We start from the raw sequence: 22,685 nt of genomic DNA, 5'->3' as shown, positions 1-22,685 counted from the left end.
GTGCATAAATCTCAGCATTTCCCAGGTAATTCCTTCAAGAGAGCTATATTGCTTCTTGTTTTTTATCTTAGAGGTGAAATCTTGGACAGAGACGTACCTGGAAATGTGTGCCCTGGAAGGGAGAGCCTGGAGCTTGAACTCCAGACAGAGAAAGGCAGCAGGTGTGCCGGAAGGCTGCTATAATGGAACAACCTTGTGGGGGCTCTTAGAGAGCAAGCACTAGGCACACATTTGCTGGTTAAAATAAAAGCAGTGTGACTACAGGGTAGAGGGTACGGCGAGGGTGCCTGACAGGACATCTGTGCTGAAGAGCGTGCAAACGTGCAAACCGAAGCCTTGTCTTCCCCTCCTCTTGGGCAAGCGACTGTGGTTCCTGCTGACTGCCTTCCAACGGAGCATGTGGCGGCCAGCGCCCTTCCTTCTGCCTGGCCAGCATCTCAGAGATCAGCTGAGAGGGAGGAAAACGCTGAACCAGGAGACAGAAGGGCTCCCGAAGAGCTGACGGAGGAGCAAGGCGGGAGCCCCAGCCGTCGCTTATTAAGCAGTTCCGCTGGGAAGCGTCTCCCTGGGGGTCAGTGGAGCCACGAGACAGTGTAGATAATGAAGATCTATTGCATAGGCAGAAAAAGCTCAATGGCAAGTGCCTCCTTCGCCCTCCCTTCATCCCCCAGCCGGCACTTCTCTCTGTCACCGGCAGTGTGAGAAAATTCATCGTGGGTTTGATTTTTCTCTCATTCGTGGGGGAAAAGGCATTGATCCGGGCAGAGGAAGTTCCTCTCCATCTGTGTCTACAGGCTGAGGGCTGGCTTCCACTAGGGACCACTGTTCCTCTGGGTTGATCACAGAGCCAGCAGAGCCCTGAGTTTACCTCAGGCCCATCTGGCTTCCCTTTGGCCATCTGTGAAGTTGGTAAGCACCCATTCTCAGACCCGGAACCAAGGAAAAGGTCCTCAAAAAGAAGATGCCTTGGAGTTAAGAGCCGGTGGCTCCATCTCCGGGTTTTCTCATTTCCAAAAGCAGAGTGGGGATGCAGAAATGAGCTCTGGGGCCTTTCCAAGCGGGACGTAAGGTGAAATGGAGGCCAGACTGCATTAGATGTTGTCTGAGATCATGCGGTGGGGGGGGGGGGTGTGGAGGCCCCCGGGGGGACAGTCATTGGGTCCCAGGTCTGTGGCATCCTGGGCAGATCCTGCTGCAATGGAGGCTTATTGTAACATATTCACTGACAGCCCTCGGCGACAAACGTGGGTCGGAACTGGGTCATGAGTGAACTGCAGTGTCGTGCCTGAACTGGTGAGTCGCAAACAACACAAAACTTCTCTCCAGTCGCCAGAGCACAACCCTGAAAGCTTCTTTAAATAGCAGCTTGGGCTTTTTTCTTCCACTTCCGGCCCATTTGGGTCCACCGCCTTGCCTGGTAGGTAGGCAGAGCAGCTCACCCAAGCTAACTAAGCCAGATTTCTACAACCCAAAGAAATAACTTCAGGGACCCCCCCCCCCCTTCAGTATCAGTCCCCTGCGAGGGCCCTGTGCTCTCAGAAGCACACCCTGTGAGACCAACGCACTGGTGGCTACCCCGAATTTGCCTTTCAGGGAAGGTAAACACCACTGCTGTGTGCGCTGGGCTCTTTGGGTTAGAATAATAGCGGGATCTGAATAACTGCCTAAGTAAATTTTGAGAAGTGCCTTGCTCTCAAGCCCCATGGCACCATCTAGCTCAGAGGCAGAGATTAAGCTAGCAACGCTGCAGCTGGAAAACAACTTGCATGCCAAGCCCCTGAAGTGTGCTAAGCCCAGGAAGTTCACAAACGAACAAGATGTGGATTAGGTGGTGATGAGAAGACAGGCTCCTGCGGGGAAATCAGGAGGGCCCTGGAGGGAGCAGTCGGAATGAAACGGAGACTGAAATTGCCCCAGCAAGGAACTCCTCTTAATCCAGAGTGAGTTTGTCTGCTTGAGATGTCCAAAAGTATTTCCAGAGGGAGAAAAAAAAAACAAAAACAAAAACAAAAACAAAAAACACCTGTTTCATAGAGGAAATAGGAGCTTTGCCACTGGGGTGAGGGGAAGAAAAGATTAAGACTTCCATTTCTTTTTTTAGTGGATTATAAAGTATGTAATTTAAGTTTTATTAGCATGGTGGTGTAAGCCAAGAATAGTCACCATGACAGCTATACCTCAGGCAGCCAGAGGCCCCTCACTTGTTTGAGCTGGGATGGAGGGACCTGGGAAGCCTCTGTGCCGTTGCCTAACACAAAAGCCTGAGCCCTTCTATCACAGAATATAGCACGTACATATAATGGGGTTATGTCCTCTACTATGTTTTAAGTCATCTCTAGATTCCTTGTAACACCCAAACAATGTAAGCACAATGCTGTTCTGTTGTCATTTAGGAAAATGTTGGCACGCTTGCGACTTTCCTCCTCCTCCTTTTGATCTTTTCTTGGTTGAGTCTGGAGGTGCAGAGCCCACAGATGCATGAGGTGCAGCTGTGCTTTCTGCCCAACTTTTCTACTGACCAAAAACCACTCCAAAAATAAATAAATAAATAAAATAACCCAAACCCTATAATTGGAAAAAAAAAATCACAACAGTTCAGCAGTTTTATAGGAATCCACACACAAGAACTGATTGTATCTCTTTGTAACATCCATGAATAGTCTGAAAAAGTAGTCACCGTGGCCATAATCCAGATAAGGAAGTTGTGGCCACCAACTGTCTAGGACCTGGGACAGTGCAGACATCTGAAAGTGCCCAGCACTGCAGGAAGTGACATAGGACTGCCCTGCTCTGACACAATCAGTCACAATCAGGCTGCACTAACACTGAGCAGTCATTTCATCTGGAAAGCAGCCATAGTGGCTGTCTAGTAAACAAAAGGTCTGGACACAATAATGCTTCAGAAATAACTGCCGTTGTAATCTATAAACGGGAAACTCTGCCCCTCCAGTTGCCTTTATCTGCTTGCAATGGCTGCTCTGTAGCTCCCTGGCCTGATAAGCCTCAGAGTGACCACTAACTAGCTTCCCCTCCCTGGAGCCTCGGCATCCTGGTCTGGAAAACATAGGAATTAGATCTGGTGCCAGCGAACCGTTCTGATCGTTGAAGGGCCTGCTCGTCAAAGGGTCTTCCTAAGGTAAACAGTGAATATATCTGGTTGCTCTGTTTCCATGCTCGAAAAGCAAAGCATGCTAAAAGGCAGTGGAGAAGGAAACAGGAAAACAACCACCACCATGAAAAGGAAAACACAAACAAAAAACCCGAAATCTGTTCTCTCGTTTCTACAATCTACAGCCATACCACCCTGAACGAACCTGGTTTTATCTCATCTTTGTGAAAGGGTCTTACCATTTTTCTTGAAATTTAACAATTAAAGACAAAAATGATTTACTCTTTCAGCGTATTGAGGAAGAAAGGAGAGGGGGAGGGGGAAAGGTATATAAATTAACAGGTTGAGCCAACCTGTTTCATCAGGCAGCTGGGGTGTGTTGGAGCTGGGGACACTTGACCTCCATATATCTCCTGAACAAAGTGGGAAGGAAGGGCTTCCTGCCATCCTTTGTCATCAGGCAGGCCAAGCCTGGCTAATAGGAACTGTCACCTGGGCCCTTCCAGGTCAGAAACGAAGAACAGCAATTAACTCCTCTTGGAGGCCCATGGCCCCGAGCAGACCCTGCTAGGCCAGGTAGCTAAATCATTAAAGACACAGTTCTTTTCAGTGATAAATTGTGCAGGCGCATGAAACCCGCTGCTGGCTATTAATCTGGGCTAATCAGGTTGAAAGCTGGGTTGTTTTATTTAGTAATTAACGGGTTATGTGAAAAACATGATCCATAGCCTGGGGTTCGTCTATAGAGCACTGTCCGGGAGGAGAGAATGGAGAGCCGCGGGGATTCTCTAGAGAGCCTCTCAGGCCTATGCAATTACAGCCATTGGCAAGCACTGAAAAATGACCCTGGGCTTGTATTGACACCCAGGGAAAAAACATTACTGCCAGCAGCGCAGGCAGAGTCCTGAAGGCCATAATTGCTCTCTCTCTTCTCTTGCCACAGTCAGCTAAGGCAAACCTGAAGCCTCAGGGATGTACGGTACATCCTGTTCCCTCCCTGTGGTAGGGGGCAACGGGTGTGTGACAGCAGATTAGTGGAAGAGCGGTACCGTTGGCGGAGAAGGGAGTCCCAGAGTAAGGGAGGTTGGTGGGCTCGGGAGTCAAATGGTACCGTGTTGAACACACTAGAGTGATGACCAGGGCAAGATGGCCACTTGATGGCTGGATGGACTCATGCAAAGCTCTGGACTAAGCAAGAGGGAAGGGCTTACGCCGTGAACACAGAGAGGATGTGACAATGGCATGTATTGAGGCCATGCAGGAGCATGTGCGTTCAGAGGAAAGAAGACTTCGCCAAGGGCTCTGAGGTGGCCAAGCTAGAAGTCACAGCCACGTACTGTCCAGTTTCCCGATACCCCCACTCCCCCGTGAGGTTTACTAGTCTACCTCAGGACATTCCTCACTGCTTGTCTCCTCTCCTCTCCTCTCTACAGGGCCTGCTGCCCCGTGTCAGGCTCTCTGTCTTTCAGTTTTGTTATAACAGCTGCTGGTTATCTCTGATTTAGCGTTCCCATGTGGCCAGGATGAGCCTTTGACATTGCAAACCAGCCTAAACTCTTGAGGAACTCCTGAACCATTAAATTGATGAGAACAACAAAACTCCACCTTTTAAGAAGCATTTCTTTGGGAAGTGTGGCATGGGTGCTATAGTGTGTGTGGAGGTCAGAGGACAACTTTCAGGAGGCAGTCCTCTCCTTCCAGCACCTGAGATCCTGAAGATCACCAGGCTTGGTGACAAGGACCTTTACCCACCAAGCCATGCCTATACTGAACAATTTAAAGTTAAAAATCTCAACTCTTAACTGGCTTGGGTGGGTCAAACATTACGTCAGGAGTCTGCTGTCTCTCCGGTTTCCTCTCTGCTCAGGTTCTATCCCCTCTCCCTCGAACCCAGCCACACTACACTTGCCTTGCTTCTTCAAATGTACTAGCTCCTCAAATTCACAAACCAGTGTCCTGCTCTCTGAAACCTGTCCCCTCTCCCCTCATCACCTTTGATAGACTTTGATTCTCAGCAGGAATATTTCTTTCCCAGGGAAACTTGGGCTGTGCCAGGAGCCGTCTTTGGGACGATGCCGTGTGCATCGAATTTCCGAGCATTGAAGTTCTGTGGCCATAATCATTCCCTCTCTCCATCTGCAGATAAAAACTGAAGCCTTATGGATGTTCCCTGCTGCCTTTCCAGCTCCTGAAACAGTTCCTGTTGTACAGTAGGTGCTTGGTAAAATGTGTTGAAGGAATGACCAAGTTAAAATAGTTCACTATTCAGAAAGCCTTTACAAGGGAGCTAAGTCTTAAACTCAGCTGAACCCAGAGAAGGCTTACAGATTCCTTATCACCCAGCATGTTAGTGGCAGAGCAGAAAAGGCATGGCAGCTTCCTGCTCCCCCCCCCCGCCCCCCCGCAAGCTATGCTGTATCTGATTCTCATCTGCTACATTTTCTTGTTATTTAAATTTCTTGTGGAAGGGTCTGGGCCTTTTGACCAGCTGGATTATTCCCATTAGCTGAGCAGCTTGTCCCTGTCAGTGAAAACCTCTGACATTTCAGAATCACATCAGTAACTGAAAACAACTCAGAAACTCCTGAATGGCAGTGTTAAGCCCAGCAGGTCCCTGGAGGTGGTTTGTTGATGGGTAAAAGGGAGAGTTTGGAGGCAAGAAAGACCTGGAAATGGATCCTCCTACTATACAATTGCTTAGCTGAATCATTTCGGGAAATTCAGTGGACTTCTTGTGTTTTATTTCTTTTTTTCCCATCTACGAAATGGAGATGCTAAAAAAATATAGAACTAGGCCAGCATTGGTGGTGCATGCCTTTAACCTCAGCATTCAGGAGGCAGAGGCAGGTGGGTCTCTGAGTGTAAGGCCAGCCTGATCTATGGGACAACCAGAACTACACAGAGAAACCCTGTCTCAAGAAAACAGGCAAGCAAACAAAAAGAAAAGAAGATCAGATAATGTTTAAGTGCCAGGTACCATGTGTTATATATTTCTTCTCATTTTAATCTCATCCTCTTCTTATCCTTCCATTGCAGATTAGAGAAAAGGAAGGGATTTTAGTTTAGTGCCCAAGGTCACAGTGAGAAGCAGGAGAGCTGTGTAGGACAGGCCACCTGAGTCACTGGTCCCCATTGCACTGGGTATACCCAATGCTTCTAGTGAAGCTTGGGCTCACAAGAGAATGTCACCTCTGCCGCCTTCTGTTATCGCCACCTGCAGCCCTGTATACCAGGAGCAATCACATGGTATCAAGGTCCTGGCTTCTAGTTGGTCCGGGGTAATCAATAGCTTGTTGAGCTGTGTTACCCTGAGGATACAGGAATTCTGTTTCACAGCTTTCCAGTGGAAGGGACGTTCTGGACTTTCAGTCAGTAGGCTTTGATTCTCCTGGAGGTACCGAAGGCATCTTTGGCCTTAGAGAACTAGCTGTGCTCCTGCCCACCTGCCCATTGGTCAGCTGGCCTTTAGGTAATCAGTTGCGGGGAACAGATGTGCCAGGCCAGCTCCAAATAGTCTTTTCTTCAGGCCTGAGACTATGAACAGACAAAACTGGATAAAAAGACCAATGAGGTAGCTGGTGCTGGCCCAGGAGTTGTGAAAAAGATCCCAGAGAGGGGGGCCTCTGCTGTGCTTGAAGCCAGTCTTTGGATGTCAGCTGGGTACAATGCTCTGATAGTTGGTCCCTGTTCCTCTGTGGTTAGCCATGCCCCAGAGAGGACATGACCACCATCTCCTTCCATCAAGAGAGGGCTGTCATCTCTCAAAGACATGCATTGTTTGTTGACTGGTCATGATGTTCGACTTGACAATGCAAAACCAAAGTAGGGATCCTATTAATTTGGAAAGGTAAGGGTGGCTGCTTGTATAGGGGTGTGTGTGTGTGAGAGAGAAAGAGAGAGAGAGAGAGAGAGAGAGAGGTATTTATTTTTATTTTACATATTTATTTTACATTATACATAGTATTAGTGTTTGTATACGTTTGTGTCTGTACCATTTTGTGTACCCATGAAGGCCAGAAGAGGGTGTCAGAACTCCCTGAAAATGGAGCTAAAGATGATTGGGGGCCACCATGTGGTACTGAGAACAGAATGTGGGTCCTCTGCAAGAACAGCAGGTCTTCTTAACCAAGGGGCCCCTCAGATGTTTTTTGATGAGTTTAAGGATGAATGCAAGCATCCAGAGCCTTCTTCCTGACATTTGAATCCAGGTCTTTTCTCTTTTTCTCAGTAATAATGGAAACAACGACACCTACTTTGTAGACTTCCTCAAAGCCATAGAGGAAAAGTGTGTACAGTGTTTGAAAGGTACTTGCTGGTAATTGTCAACAATTGGTAATTGTTAGTGTCAGCTACCTATTCTTGTTACTCTGAGCGTGCACCCCAAGGCAGTCTTTACTCTGACCAGTGTTTGGCAGTGTCTGCTTTGCCACATCGGTGATAGAAAGATCGTTTTCTTCTAAGGCCTCAATGCTGTTGTTACATGGCTCTGATTATTGTGTGGCCCTTCTGTATGCAGCAGCTAAAGAGTACACACAGGAAGCCTGCTGAAGTATCTGCCAAAGTGAAGGCTGTCCAATATGTACTAAGTGAAAAATTTCAGGATAGCTTCAAGTATGCTCAGTCCTGCTCAGTTTGAGGTATCTAATGATAGTCACAGATACTGGCCTCAATCTTGGGCTGATTACCTTCCAGGAGCTGGGGCCGGGGTATCATCCTCCCATGGACTCCCATTTTAGGTGGACTGGTGGGAGTGGGGGCAGGCTGTGCCTGCATCCCAGCTGCCTGTTAATTCATTCTCAGACTGATCAAAGGAAACTCACTGACTTCAAAAAACAAGTTCAGATCATTGTTGAAATTAAATTAGAATCCAGAATTGATGGGGAATCCCCAAATCCTTCACTTAAAAGTTTTCCTAAACCCTGAAGAGCTGGACAAGCATCTCACCTAACACACAGTGTGTGTGTGTGTGTGTGTGTGTGTGTGTGTGTGTGTGTGTGTTTAAGCTCTTTTAGGTCATCCCTGGAGGCTGAGATAGGAGGTCTTATCATCATGGAGGGCTGGTCTAGACTGCTTCCTCAGTCACTGGGGAACTTGGATTTCCTGTCAGCAACCACTAACCTGGGGAAAGGGTTGGGCTAGCATTCTGCATCCACTTAATTAGCATTAGAGAAGGCTTGTGCTGTCTGTTAGCCGGCTTTCATTGCCCCTGGGACCCTACTGATCCGGGCCACATGACTGCACCAGGCGCCAGCTGAATCATTCTTTCATTAAAACTTACACCAACCGCACAGGGTCACACGGTCGGTCGGCAACAGGGACAGGAAGCACTTTCTGATGCAGCTCTGTGGTGGCACTTCCCAGCCTAGCCTTCTAAAGAGGCTTTGCTCTCTCTCAACAGCTCTAGAACAAAGGACTTGAGGCACTTCCCAGTTTGTTCTCTGGACACCTCTAAAAACTGTCAACCCTACTGCACCTTCACTTCCTGTACCCTTGAGTAGCAGCTCCAGGTGAGCAGACGTGAGATTTGACCTGAGAGGGTGACCTGTCCTTATACATAACTTCACGACATCCAAGAAGGTCTCTGGTGGGTGCTGTCACCGCTCCCATTCCCCCTTCCCCATGCCTGTGAATTGGTTCCCTGACTCACTTACCAATGGGCAGGGGCTCCCAAAATGTCTCTGTAATTGTGGAGTACCTCAGAGAGCCTAGGGAATCTACAAATATCAATTCCACACCCTAGAGCCTGGCTCTGTTTTCTGGGCTCAGCCATCTTTTCGTTTTAGATATGAATCTAAAAGTACACGCGCAGACACACAGGTAGGCAGATGCACACGCCCGTTCATCTTTGTCCAGCCAATATGCCCACCTCCCCCTCTTCACTGCTCCTGCCCCTTCCGTGTCTGTACTGGGTGCCAGGGCAGCTTCTCCTGGGGATACAGAAAAGACAGCTACACAGAAGATGATGCCCGGCTTTGGGAGCAACATCATGCCCCTGTCCTGAGCACTGAGCATTTGGCATCGCAGCTGATCACAAGAGACACCGCCTCAAAACAGAGCCCAGCCTCCCCCATTCACAGAGAGGGGAGGTCACAGAGACCGGGCCACTGACCTGCTGGCCTCTCACTCACTGGGCTGATCACGTGCAGCTCTCAGGGGACCCCATTGTCTGCCGGGACAAGCGGGGGTTCATTTGGAAAACCGTCCCTGGGAATGGAAAGGGAGACGTCAACCGTGGAGTTAGACTTTTGTGTTAATACAACTGTGTTTTGTTTGGGGGGTTTTGTCTTTTTTGTCAAATAACACTACAGAGAGAACCCTAAGAAAGTCCCCAGGCCGCAAGAGACAGACGCATCGTTTCTTTTAATTCTATCGGTCGGGGGTTGGAGGGGAGAGTAAAAAAAGAGAGAGAGAGAAGAAAGAAAAGCAAGGAGAAAGAAGCCCCTTGAGCCTCCTTCCCGGTCCTTCCCATCAGCCACGTGGGCTTGCACAATTAAATCTCAATAGCTCCTTCCTGGGCTTTGTGAGGGCTGTGACTGCCCCAGAAGGAGGGTCCCTGTGGCTTGCAGAGTGACTCGGTTCTCCACAGCACTGTCACACTGTGCCCTGCAGCCCCTTCCGACAGCACCTAACCACACAGACCTTCCAGGTGTGAGCTGTTCCCAGCAGGGGAGCCCCCTGCCTGTCAGGAAGCGACTTGGGCTCCAGCCATGAAAAACTTGTCTGCTCATAAAGAATGTAGAGGAAACTGACTGCCAGCGTCACTTGCTTTTGTGTGAGTGTCTGTGTGTGTGTGTGTGTGTGTGTGCGCGTGCGTGCACCCATGCACGTGGTTACAATGAGTTCGTGGAAACTGCTAGATTGGTTTATAACAGGATCGGGGAATTTCTCTTTAATTAAGGATCCAGTAGAAATTGTGCATATCCTAAAAATATAACATTTTCCACTTAAGAGATCGTGAATTTTCAAATTATCTCTTGATAAAATGGTAAGCTTGGAACTCGGCAGCAGGTGAACCTCTTGAATCTGGAGTGGTGGCCTTAATTAGTGAACTCCGAATCAGGTAAGTTGAGGAGGCCAAGGCTCATCATGTCTCCCATTCACTTTTTCCTTGTTCCCAGGTCCATCTCCAGAGAGCTTTCGTTTGATCCCCACTACTCATCAATCTCTGTCTCTGTCTCTGTCTCGCCATCTTTCTCTCTGTCTGTCCCTCTCTCATGCTTGCTCTTTCTCTGGAGAACTTGTCGAGGCCTACAACCTCCACAGTATTTCTCTTTCCCCAGCTCTCTGAGAGTAACTTGTCCAGATCCACTACTTCCACAGTGTTTTTCTGTCCCCATCTTGAGGTCCCAATCTCCCTGTCTCTGTCATTTTTTGCCCATTAAAAAACACAGCAAAAAAAATGACAGAGGTAGTAAGCTAGTGTTTACCTGCCCCCTTCTCCCCTATGTCAGTGGTTCTCAGCCTTCCTAATGCTGTGACCCTTTGATACAGTTCCTCATGTTGTGGTGACTCCCCCGACCCCCAAACAATAAAATTTTTTTCACTGCCACTTCATAGTTGTAATTTTGCTACTTTTATGAATCATAATGTAAATACCCATGTTTTCTGATGATCTTAGGCGAGCTCTGTGAAAGGGCAGTTCAACCCCTGAAGTGGTTGAGACCGACAGTTTCAGAAACAATGCCCTGAGGGCCTTTAACATACTAAGTCCCGGGGATAGGATATGGGTCTGACATTAGGCAGGCTAAGCCTGTCTAGCTCCCACCCCACACTTACTGGAACTGTAGCTTGCTGGGATACCTGGGGGCTCCTTGAAGGCTTCTTCAGCAGCCTGCATTAATGACGTAAACCTCCCCACCTTTTGCTCTCAGATGTGCACATATGGCCCGAGCTGGCCAGGGGACTCAGGATGTGAGAGCAGACCCTCAACCCGTGCGTGTCTGGACATGTCACTGTACCTCCACGAACACTGAGTGACCGGGAGGGTGGCTTGTCTGTGCAGAGCACTGTCACATATTTGTAAAATTACAAATATAAGAGCTAAGCATGGTGGCACACACAAGGAATCTCAGCCTTTGGGAGGCTGAGGCAGGAGGATGGTGAATTTGAGGCTAGCCTGGAAGGCTTTGTCTCAAAAAAAACAAACAAAAACAAAAACAAAAACAAATGTAGATACGGAGCAGGATGTGATGACACACCCTGAATCCCAGCATCCTGGGAAACAGAAGCAGGTAGATCTCTGAGAGTTCTTTGCATTGAGAGGGGTGATCAGAACACAGACTGGGAGAGATGTCAAATGCATGTTCTCAGAGTGGGGACTTAAGGATGAGACAACCGGGACCTCCATCTCTTTGATAGTAAGCAGGTGTGTCTGGGCCCTCAGAGTGAAGTGTGTGGGGTGGGGATACCTTCTCTGGAAATGTATATTTATGGGCTCCTGTGGCTCTGCTTTGACGTCTCTCAGCTACCGTGGGTCCAATAAGAAGCCTAAGATATATGCTGTTTGAGACCCTGGAGATGTGCTGAGAGGACCTGACTCACTCCATTTTGAGTCTGGGCCCAAAAGCAATGCCAAATTCCTTGCCACCCTTCCATTTCCTACTTGACCATTTCCTGGAGACCACAGTAGACAGGCAACCAATCAGCGACTGCTGATTGTGAAGACCAATCAAAACTGTACAAATACATCTTCCATGGGCACTGGTCAATCCCCATAGAAGCCACATAGCCACAGTTGAAATTCCCCCAAAAGCCTTTAAAAGAGCCTTCGAGTTCCCTTCATGGTCACCAATTTTGTATGAGTGGTCAACCCCTATGTGCTTTTACATACGACTTGAGTCTGGGGTCTTCATCGATTTTCGGACCCTTACACTGGCACATGCCATTTCATTTGTTTGCATATCAAACTATGGCAGTCCTTGGGCTAATGGGTTGCAAATTGTCAGAGGCAGGAGCAGAGGCCCAGAGAAGCTCAGCGACTTTCAAGATCCTTCTTGACACTGCAAGCTCCATGTAAGTTCATGCAGTCTTGTCCTCCCATCCCACGCAGCCCCAATGCAACTCTGTGTTACTTACTGAAGGCTTGGACTTGTCACTGCTGCCTCTGAAATGTGGAAACAGGGCAGAGCTCTTAGCATTTGTGGCCTTGCACAGCCCTCTTTCTGCTAGAAGTTCCCGAATGCCAGACTGTAATGTTTATGAACATCTGCAGAACTCAGAACTCACAGCTCATGAGAGCTCATTTGTCAGCCAGGCCCTCCTCTGGAAACAGCTCTGCCACCTGCCACCAGGAAAATGGGTACCAGATGCTTGCAAGCTGCCTTCACATGGAACACACCCACGCTGAGCCTGCCACTGCCACCCTCCCCCTCAGCCACCACACCCCTGGCTCCTCCTGACCATCTCTCTCTGAGAGACTGGAAAGACTAGTAGCCATTCTGACATGCTACTGAAGTTTCAGCCTCACAGAGCAGGCCTTGTTCTGTCATGAAAGTTCTAGTCTAGTTTGGTTTCAGGACTGCGGGGATATCAGCAGTGCCTTTGTGGCCAAGGAAACCTCCCGGACAATAGGCCTGCCCTCCCTCAAAGTGCTTGCTTGCTCCAGGCTGGAGAAAAAGCAGGCTCCAACCTGCAGTTGCTCTACATTTGTGGATGTGGAAGGTTCCTTACAAGCCTAGGAGGAAGAGAGGCTCCAGCATCTGTTTAGGCCAGTGCTTAGGACTGTCCAAGCCCTTCCCTGGTGGGTTCAACATCAGCCACAAATATGTGAGACAAGATGAAGCCTGAGCTACATGCCAAGTGCAGAAACCTAAGTGTTCTACTTGATATACTCAATGTTTCCTCTAGAGTGCTGGCTTTTCTGCCAAACATAGGATTCAGTAGGGGAAGGGAAGGTGGAGGAAGCATGCAACTTTACTGAGCATTCCCCCTTCCCCACCCCCTGAGCCCCCGACCCTCTCCCCCATACCCCAAGCCCCCAATACCTCACCCCAAGAGCAGTAGGAAGTACCACAAGAACAGTCACCATTTGGGAAGTAAGTATTGTGTCACAATCGTCCTGTTTGTCATGTTGCAAGTATTAGATCACCCTACCCTCAGAACAGTCTTGGAAGCATTAATATTACTGGATCACAGAGTTTCGGAAGGATCAGTGACATGATAAAGCTCACACAATGTGTAAGGGAAATTTAAATGTAGAATTTAAATTCATGTTTATATAACATAGGACTCTATCCTTTTAATTGAAATATATGACATATAACATGCTAGATATATTTAAAATGCCGACAAGTTTCAGAACACGGAAAGTGTAATGAGGACACACTCCAACCCCAAAGTTCCTTTGAACTCCTATGCTTTCCTTGTTCAGGCACCCAGAGATAGGCTATCGATATGTATTAGCTTGCAGTTCCTAATATTGGTGACTCTTAGGACCATATATGTATATTATTATTATTTTTTATTGACGGAACTTGTTAGTGGGACTGGAGAGATGGCTCAGTGGTTAAGAGCACTGGCTGCTCCTACGAAGGACCTTATAGTGAGAATTTTGGTTTCTTAAAAAAAAACCAGTTATGTTATATGAACATGTTTTTGTTTGAATCCCAGGTGTGGAACATGGGACCGCTCCAGACTGTCCACAGCTGCTCACCATGATTTGTCTCGTGCTCTAGGAGGAGTGTGAATTTTGCCAGCTGCAGAGAGTTTGTGTTTGGAAATCTGGGGACTCTTGAGAGGGTGTAAATGAGAGCCCCTGAGAGGCCTGAGGTGGCTGCTGCCCCTGATGGTGCTTTTGCTGTTGCTGGATTGCTGGGTTGCTGGTTGGAGATGTCCTGACGATGAAGATTGGACTTGCCCCAAGGAACTCCAGGCCCCAATCTTCAGGAAGTAGTCTAAAGAGGTCTAGGCCCCTTCCCCCCTCTAACCTTTTCTCCTACCTAGTTAGTTAGGTAGGGGGTTGGAAGGGAATAAGGTGGGGCACGGTGGAAGGGTAGTAGATATAAGAGCCCAACAAAGTAGCCAAAGGAAAAAAGTCTGCGTATAGGATTTGGTTTACAATGGCCACATATCAGCTCACAACCTTTGCGAACTCCAGTCCCAGGGAATCTGATACACTGTTCTGGCCTCCATGGGTGTTGCACACCCACACATTCAGGCAAACCATCCATACACTTAAAATAAAAATAAATAAATCCTAAAACGTACCCTAGTTTTTTATTTGTATTTACTTCTGTTTTGTGTTTTTTTTTTTTTTTCATACACACTTGATTCTCTTGTGTTTTGTTTTTAAAGAGCATGAGCCACTTGGTGTTCTAGTCCTCAAATAATAAGCATTCTGTGCTCTTAGAATTCCTTATCTCCGGCTGGAGAGATGGCTCAGTGGTTAAGAGCTCTGTCTGTTCTTCCAAAGGAAGAGTTCAATTCCCAGCAACCACATGGCGGCTCATAATGATATCTGGTGCCCTCTGCTGGTGTGTACACACACATGTAGGCAGAACACTGTATAAATAATATATAAGTAAGTCTTTAAAAAAAAAAAAAGATTTCCTTATCCTTGTCACTTTGTTTTTGTCATGGCTTGTTAAAAAAAAAAAAAAATGTTCCTGCAGGGGGATTAATATTTCCTGGGACTTAAGACTCTATATAAGGAGTCCCCAACCTGGCAGGAAGAGGCAAGTAAATCAGCTGGCAGGCAGCTCCATTGTAATCTCCTGGACCAAGGTATGGTTTGTTCGTATCTAAGCTGACTCAGCATAACAGCGAAGGTGGTGTGGATGGACCAGGCTGATGGAACTCTCCACAGGACTGTGAGAGGTAGGGAGGACATATATGGCACTCATGGATTAAACAAACACCTAACTAACTGCTCTCCTCGGAATGGCTTTCATCTCAGAAAACAAAAGGTCCAGTTTTTGAAATTATTTTCCACTTACAAAGGTTCAAGTCACTGATAACATTAGTGTTTCTGGTTCAGGACAAAAGCAACCAGTGATGATAACACGTCTAAAATTTTCAACTTTTAAATGACTACCGAAGTATGGCTTCTCTTTGGAGGTTCAAGGCCATCCCAGTCCACACTAGAAAGTCCTAGGTCAGGCAGAGCTAGTAAAGAGACAGCCTGTCTCAAAACAAAGCAAAGCAAAACAAAAAATAATCAAAGAAACAAAACAAAACTGATTAAAGTCTGGCTTGTTTTCCAGGTATGCATTCTGAGACTCTTCCATGTTGTTGTGGGTCCACTATTAAAGACTTCGTGCTGGTACTCCAGTGTGAGGATAGAAACCACCATGTGTTTCTTGCTTTTTTTTCTTTCTTTTCTTTTTTTTTTTTTTCTTGGTACATATTTGGTTTCTGCAAGATTTGGGGACTCTATAAGCGACGTTGCTGTGAGTACTGGATGTAAATCTCTGTACAAGTGCATGCCTTTGTTTCTCTTGGGTAGACACTTAGGAATGAAATGGCTGGATCAAAGAGAGTTCTACATTTAGTATATTTTAAGAAACTGTAGTCACGCGGTGGTGGCACACACCTTGATCCCAGCACTCAGGAGGCACAGGCAGGTGGGTCTCTGAGTTTGAGGCCAGCCTGGTGGACAGAGCTAGTTCAGGACAGCCAGGGCTATGTAGGGAAACCTGTTACACTGCTATTTCAGCTTCATCCCAGTCACCCTGAAGACGTACAGTGGAGTGTCTTGGATTTCCAGGTGCTTATGCACTACTGTGCATCTTCTTTCTTTGTGAAATGTTTTCATTTGTTTGTTTGTTCGATTTTTTGAAACAGGGTTTCTCTGTGTAGCCCTGGCTGTCCTGTAACTAGATTTGTAGACCAGGCTGGTTTTGAACTCACAGAGATTTGCCAACCTCAGCCTTCCTAGTGCTGGGATTAAAGGCATGCGCCACTATGCCCAGCTATAAAATATTTATTCATATTTGTTATTTGTGTTTTTAATCGGATCATTCGATTTTGTATAAGCAGAGTTTTAACAATAATTGTACTATAGCACAGATATTATATTGTCTTGAGATTTCATCTTCCAAACAACTTTGTCCAATTCTATTTAAGTTTATTTTATTTTATGTGTGTAGACATTTTACCTATATGTGTGTTTGCGCACCATGTTGTACATTCCTAGTGGAATCCAGCAGATATAATCAGATCCCCTGGACTGGAATTATAGATAGTTATGAGCCATTATGTGGGTGCTGGGAATTGAACCTGAAAGAGCAGCCAGTGTTCTTAACCTCTGAACCATCGCTCCTACCCCACGTCCTTTTCAATTCAGCCTCACTTAAAATTTCAGGATATGGGCAAAACACAGCCACATTCTTTGCCAGAATAATATGAATGCCCTCTAACCCAGATTCTGATAGAGTCCTTGTATCCTCTGAAAGCTTAAGAGCGTACCCCTTACTTTCTTCATTTCTAACCACGTTCTGTTTCCGAATCTCACCAGGAAGAGTCACTAAGCACTGCTTGTAATATTATAGGCTAGTCCAAACTCTCAATTACCCTTGCAATATTCAGAAGGCCTCAGAACTGTGGGTCAGGTTTCTCAGAAGCAGGAACATAACGCAGCTGGCTGGTCAGGTTGTGTCCACAGGCAAGAAGCACAAATTTAAGGGAATTTTAATACAGAGCATGGCTGCTCTGGCAAGAGATCACATCAAAAGACCTTCTAGGTCTCTGTTATCTGGCTGGAATTTGGTAGTGGCACATACCTTTAATCCTGGCAGACAGAGGCAAGCATATCTCTGAGTTCAAGGCCAGCCTGGTATAAGGTAAGTTTCAGTAAAGAAAAGCTTAGGTCCAGGCGTGGGTAATACATACCTTTAATCCCAAGTAATGAAGGTAAAGTTAGTTTGCAGAAGGAAGCACCCATATCTAAAAGTGATGTCTAATTGAGTAGTAGGAAAAGTGATGAATCAGAGAAAGATTTGACCCAATAAGATACATTCAACTCTCACAAGAAAAGAGGAAAGGGAAGCTACGTAAGGGAGCAGCACAGAGAATGATAGAGAGAGGAAGCAGTTTTGCAGAGAGAGGTTGAAGAGAGAATGAGAAGGAGCCAGAAGTTTAGAACAGATTGCCAAAGAAAGTATGAGGCCAAGCTAGCAATTCAGTCAGAAGCTGAGAAGCCAGTCTGAATCACTCATCTTGAGGAGGAGTTTGAGCCAGGACAGCTAAATTGAACCAGCCAGCCAGAGGACTAGAAAGGGTGAGCTTATTCAGCAGTAAATCTCAGAGGATGAAAACATTATAGGCCGAGAGTAGATTGTACGGAGGCTACAAGCTTCCAGAATAAGGCCTAGGTTAGCAGACAGAGGCAGTAAGCCTCCAAGCTGACAATTACATCAGGTGAATAAAAGTTCCTTTTACACACATATAAGTGAATGAACAAGCTCACCAGACTGTCATCTCTCCCACCTTTCAATCCATTTGGGACCTAAGGGTCTGCTAGGACTCTGTGCAACAGCTGCTTTTAAACAGGTGCTCTGATACCATGACAGATGACCTGATTACTCAGCTCTCCACGAACCGACTAACAAGACAGGGGATACAGCGTGAATACTCTGAATAAAACAATGACTTACTACATTTGTCCAGCTTTAGTGTGATTTTACCATACTACTTAGGATGGCACATGATTTAAAAGGGATTTTCCATTCAGTATTTCCAGGCCCAGTTCACTGTGACCTGTAGTGAAATGTCCAGTTCAGTGCAGTTGTTTTAGCATCTTGACAAAAAAAATGTTCACTGAATTGCTCTCAAATTTTTGTTGAAAAATCAAGTATCCCTGTATTGGTGGGTCTATTTGTGAGGTCACCGAGCTGTTTTGTTTGTTTGTTTTTGTTTTTGTTTTTAGTTGACCTATTTATCTGTCATCATGCCAAGTCACCTTTTATTGAATGTTAGCTTTATCATAAGTCCTGATATCAGGTAGTATTGGTCATTCTTTTCAGGAAGGTTTATTTGAGTTTCTATGTCTTTTGTGTTGCCTCACGAACTTTAGACTCAGTCTGTTAGCTTTATCATAAGTCCTGATATCAGGCAGTATTGGTCATTCTTTTCAGGAAGGTTTATTTGAGTTTCTATGTCTTTTGTGTTGCCTCACGAACTTTAGACTCAGTCTGTCCATTTCTTCTTACAAACATCTGAGGGCTGGTTATGAAGCTCAGTCAGTAGATTGCTCACCTAACACACACACGTTGGGTTTGATTCACATCACCACGTAAACCACACTGGTACGTATACCCATAATCCCAGCATTTGGGAGATAAAGACAAGAAGATCAGAAGTTGAAATCCACCACCATTCAAATACAGAATCAAGTCTAGTCTGTGATACAGAGACCTTGTTTAAATGTATGCACCCATACCCACACATCGAGGGAGAGTGAGGAAACCAACATTTCCAGTTGCATTTTACATGCTGTCATATTTAACCATTAACAAAAATCTAAGATTTAGTCATTATTCTTATCACTTTTTTTTTTTTTTTTTTTAACGATGAAGATCCAAGTTTCATACAGGTTTTGGAATCTCACTAATGACAGTAAAACTCGAACCAAAGTCAGCTGGAATTTGTGCTGCTAACCACATTGCAGTGCTCGGAGATCTAGCTGGCCAGCCAGTCTCGACAGAAGCACATGGGGAGGCTCTCACAGATAAAGTCTGGTGTTTGGTTTAGCGATGTGCACCATAAACTCAAAGCTAGCAAAGCTGAATAGACTTATAGCTAACAGCCGATAGAGGAGATTAAACAGAATCATAAATTCCATTCAGTTAACTGAGATGAAGAAGGAAAAGGGGAGAAGACAATAAAAAGTAAACTGAGCAAGGAGAATCAGCGAGAGGATAGATTTAAATGTAGCACAGCAATAATCACACTAAATGGAAATAGTCTGAACTCACAAGTTCAAAGCAAATGTAATAGCCTTAAAGGGGAAAAAAAAGGTTAAATTGTTTATAATTGTTTCTGTGTGTGGGTGTTTTGCTTGTATGTATGTCTCTGTACCATATGTATGCAGTGGGAGGTCAGAAAAGGGCATCAGAGTCTGAGGAATGGAGTTGGAGATGGTTGTGAGCTGCCATGTTGGCGCCAGAAATTGAAACTGGGTCCTCTGGAAGAACAGCCAGTGTTCTTAACTGCTGAGCAGTCACCTCAGCCTCTGCAGCAGACTTCTCAAAACTTAATTTAAAATGATTAAATTAAATATTATAGTGATGGTAATAATAATAATAATAATTGTTAATTATGGGGGCATGTGTGTGGAGGTTGGAGGACAGTGTTTTGTTTGGGAGTTGGTTCTAGCCATACACCTTGCTGAGACACAGCGTCTCTTGTTTCTGCCAGGCTAGCTAGCTCACAGTCTTACAGGGGAGTCTTCTGCCTCTGCCCCCCATGTCACTGTCGGGATTACCGCTATATGCCACTGTCTCTGGCTTCTTATGTGTAGTCTGGGGTTGAGCTCGGGCTGCCAGGCTTGCATAGCGTGGGCTTTTACCTGCTGAGCCGAATTGGTGTTGTAAAGCAGAGTAGACCTTCAGTGACTGGGGAGGAGTCTGGGTGAAAAGTATGTGGGATTATGATGTCTTGTGTGATGATTTTTGCATAACTTTGGAATTACCGATTTAATTTAGAGAATGACCATTGTATCTTTTTAAATGCGACATATACCTGTAAAAATTCTTCTCTTCTTCTTTCTTGAACTCTCATAAGCCTGAACTCTAGCAGAGGCAAGAGACCTGCCTTCCCATCCATGTCCACTGTGTATTTGACGTGACCCATCTGAGCCTATTTTATGTTAGGGAGAAGGGAGCAGGGACTATGTGTATGTGCGCATGCATGTTCGTGCTTAGACTTGTTAGTATGTGCAGTATGTCTGTAAAGGCCAGAGGTCAACCTCAAGAGCTGTTTCTTAGGCGCTGCCTACCATTTTTTGAGACTGGGTTTCTTACTGGCCTGTAGGTTGCCAAGTAATCTGAACTGGCTGCTCAATGATCCGTAGAGATTCTCCTGTCTTCAGCTCCTCAGTGCTGGGATTACAGGTGTGCCTCATGACACCTGGCTCTTTTATGTGGGTTCTAGGTACCAAATTTACACCCCACGCTTGCATGGTGTCCACTTTTCCTGTTACTGTGATAAAACACTGACTAACAGCCACTTGGAGGAAGAAAAGATTTATTTGGCTTACACTTCCAAGTCATAAGCTATTATTGAAGGAAGTCGGGGCAGGAACCTGGAGGCAGAAACTGAAGTAGAGATCATGGAGGAATGCTGCTTACCGGCTTGCTCAGCTTCCTTTCTTATACAACCCAGGACTGTCTGTGTTTGGGGATGGCACTACCCCAGTCTTACTATTCCACTTGCCTCTTCATCTCCAAAAATGATTTTTATCTTCATTGTATGGTTAAAAACGATGCTACAATGGTGTCTAGTACAGTTTTTCAAGAGCAATTTTAGGTTCACAGAAAAACTAGGGTCATAGCTTTCGACAGACCTATCTCTGTGCGTGCTTAGCACATCCTTAGCAACATCCGGATGAATGACGTGTTGTTACAGTCTACAGGGGTGCATCATGATCATTTAGAGACAGGTTAACATTAGGCCTCACTCTTGGTGTTAAACATTGACCGTACTTAGGCCAGAGCACAGTGACATGTATTCTCCATGATGGTACCCACATAGTGGTTTGACTGCCCTGAAAGCTCTCTGCATTCCCCCTCCCATTACTGTCTCGTGTTGATGTTTTCACGTGGACATAAATTTTCAAGTCATTCAGAAAAAGAGCAACATCCCCAGATCGTGGGGTCCACATGTTTACTCTCATCGTGTCGCCAGCCCTTCAGAATGTTTGTGCTGGCTGGTCTAAGAAGCTGTGTCCAGTTGGGACCCCTGCTGCCCGCTTCCTCAGTGCCGTGTGGCACTGTCAGTGCATCTCATTGTTCTGTTTCGTTTTTGACATTTTAGTCTTTAATTAAGCACATAAAAACATACTGTTCGTATTCTTTTGTGAATTTTTAGTGAAATTCAGATCTCAGTGCATTGTTTACAGATCTTCTGTCTTCTGATCATCTATACTCTTTGTACGGCTCTTTAAAGAAAACAACATCATCATCCCACCTTTTCGTTTATTTGGTTGGTTTTTGTTTTTTTTTTTTGAGACAAGGTTTCTCCATGTAGCCTTGGCTGTCCTGGCCTTGCTTTGTAGACCAGGCTGGCCTGGGGTTCATAGAGATCCACCTGCCTCTGCCTCCCCGAGCACTGAGATTACCAGCAGGCAGCACCATACCCCAGCTCATCTCACTTTCTTTTAACCTTGAAGTTGGCCTGAGGCTGGGATGGGCCAATGAAATTAAGGAGAGGGTTTCCAGTTAGAATATCTTCCAGATCCTCCTCCTCTGCTTTTTGCTCTTGTTCCTTCCTGGGCTGGTCTTCGGCTTTTCCCTTCTTGATGTCCTCCAGCTCTGCAAGAAAAGCCAAGGTATGATCATTGTAGCTCCCCTCTTAAGAGTGCCCATCTTCTTCCTCTGTGAGAGAATTGTGGGCATAAAGCTTGGCAGCAGGAATCTGGTCTATTCCAGGCTTCTTTACACTGAAGAGGAAGTTGTATGTTCTCAGGTTGGTTGATCTCTATTTTTTCCCTTGCAGCAGCTCTCTGTCTCTGTCTCTGTTACTCTGTCCTTGTCTATCTCTCTTTCAACTCCCTCCTGAAGTCATGGTTTTGAACATCTTCAGGGGGCAGGCATCCTATGTAGTTTGTCTGTATTTTATCTTTGTTTGAGAGGGAAGGTCTCTGCTTTGAGATGTGGCTCAAATCTCCTTCTCCTATTCCTCATCTACCTCTTGCAGGTTCAAACGTTGGCCTGGCTGCTGTTGTCCTCTTTTCTTTCTGGTGGTAGTTCAACACTGTAACTTCAGAGGATCATCCACATACCATTGCAACTCTTAGTATCTCATTGTTTTTAACTTGCAATTGTTACCAAGGGCCATTTTGTACAACTCCTGTTGGCTGAACTGTCACAATTCCAGTAACTAAATAATTTGGTTCCTAGAATAAGAATAACTTGTTTCTCTAGATTCTGGACTGCCCTTCCCCTGTGACCGCAGTGATGGCCTCCAGGAGAGAGGCCATCATTCTTACCCAACATTCTTGAACTGACTCATTAGTTACCTCTGGCAGTGGCCAACTGTGGGCCAAAAAGGGAAACTCTTTAGCTTCCTAACCCATCATCTCTTCTCTGCCCTCTACCTACCTTGGCTGGGAAGAGGATAGCTGGCTTCAGTTCTTACAGAGACCTCCTTCTGCAAGTTTCCCTTCCAAGTAAAGGCCTGTGCCAACAGCAAGTTGCTCACTCCCTTGTCTATTATCCTTCTCATGGGTGTCTCAGCAGTTCTCCTGTGGCACATGATGTTGAGCATCACATATGCCAATGTGCCATCTGCCTTTCATCTTTGCTGAGGTCTTCTGAGGGCTCCATGGGTCCCCAGTTACAAGCCTTCAGAAACTTTGGTGCAGTGGTTCTCAACCTTCCTAATGCCACAACCCTTTAATATTATTCCTCATGTTGTGGTG

At 46.0% G+C, this 22,685-nt stretch overlaps 1 pseudogene; it reads right to left on the bottom strand.

Annotated features, from left to right (window-relative positions):
- Positions 1-238: 238 nt before the first annotated feature.
- Positions 239-22,519, bottom strand: LOC110566494 (spliceosome-associated protein CWC15 homolog; annotated as a pseudogene).
- Between the last annotated feature and the right edge of the window lie 166 nt (positions 22,520-22,685).

This window comes from Meriones unguiculatus, chromosome 17 (genome assembly GCF_030254825.1).
Source record: "Meriones unguiculatus strain TT.TT164.6M chromosome 17, Bangor_MerUng_6.1, whole genome shotgun sequence".
NCBI classification, from domain to species: domain Eukaryota; kingdom Metazoa; phylum Chordata; class Mammalia; order Rodentia; family Muridae; genus Meriones; species Meriones unguiculatus.
The sequence above is the reverse complement of the archived record's forward strand: the minus strand, read 5'-3'. Positions and strand labels throughout refer to the sequence as shown.